A 1466-nucleotide genomic window follows, 5' to 3' on the forward strand; every position below is an offset into this window, starting at 1 on the left:
CGCTCAGAAAATTGAAGTGATTTTTTTTTTTTGAGATGTCTCACTCTTTCCCCCAGGCTGGAGTGCAGTGGCCTGATCTCGGCTCAGGCTCACTAATTCTTCTGCCCCAGCCTCCTGAGCAGCTGGGACTACAGGTGGCTGCCACCATGCCCAGCTAATTTTTGTATTTTTGGTAGAGAGGGGGGTTTCACCACATTGGCCAGGCTGGTCTCGATCTCCTGACCTCAGGTTGGTAGCCCACCTTAGCCTCCCAAAGTGCTGGGATTACAGGCATGAGTCACCTTGACCGACATGTGAGCCAATTTCTTAATACAATTAAAAGGTTCTAATTGATCAATTATTCTCAGCCTGGAAGGGGGATCAGCCTCAAGTGTTTTGGGTCAGAAAAATTGTTGTGGTCTTCTGATAAAATGATTAGTAATCCTATGAAATTCTGAACATAGGCTTTATGGGAAGCTTATGGCTCAGCTATAAATTTCAAGTATATTTTATCCACTGCCATATATTCTGTTATTTCCATTTTGTTTCATAGTATTTCTATATTTCTTATACTCATAATTAAACAGGCTGGCCAACATGGTGAAACCCCATCTCTACTGAAAATACAAAAATTAGCTGGGCGTGGTGGTGTGCACCTGTAGTCCCAGCTTCTCCGGAGGCTGAGGCAGGGGAATCACTTGAAGCCAGGAGGTGGACATTGCAGTGAGTCAAGATTGCGCCACTGCACTCCAGCCTGGTGACAGAGTGAGACTTCGTCACAAAAAAAAATGTTGGCACTTAATAAACTAGCAGTTTTTTTCTGAGGACATCTGTTATAGATTAAAAGAAATCGACTAGCAGTCTTTGAAATTGACACTGTAGTTTACCTTTATGGCTAGTAATGAGAAAAGTATATAATGCTTAATAAAATAAAAACCTCAACCCACTAGGAGACCTAAAAGACAAGGGAAGGCACGATAGCTTTTTCCATGGCAGATTCCCCCGGGCTGAGTTAGTCATCTGCTAGGCATTCCTATAGTAGTTTGTGCATATCTTTTTCATGTTCTTATCATATTGAGTAACATATACTTAAGCTTCTCTTTCTCCTGCTATACCATGGCATGCCTTAAAAAAATGTATATTGCGTGCATCTGCTCTGGCCCGGGGAGACGGGGCGGGGGCATCATCATAAAAAAAAAAAAAAAAAAAGAAATGTTTATTACACATTCAAGATCCTCAGCATCTTGCTTAAGCTCTTGCCCACAGCAGATATCTAATCAATATTTGTTTGACGGCCGGGCGCGGTGGCTCAAGCCTGTAATCCCAGCACTTTGGGAGGCCGAGGCGGGTGGATCACAAGGTCAAGAGATCAAGACCATCCTGGTGAACACGGTGAAACCCCGTCTCTACTAAAAATACAAAAAATTAGCTGGGCATGGTGACGCGTGCCTGTAATCCCAGCTACTCAGGAGGCTGAGGCAGGAGAA

Source organism: Sapajus apella, unplaced genomic scaffold (assembly GCF_009761245.1).
Source record: "Sapajus apella isolate SASKATOON/1434 unplaced genomic scaffold, GSC_monkey_1.0 scaffold12, whole genome shotgun sequence".
NCBI lineage: Eukaryota > Metazoa > Chordata > Mammalia > Primates > Cebidae > Sapajus > Sapajus apella.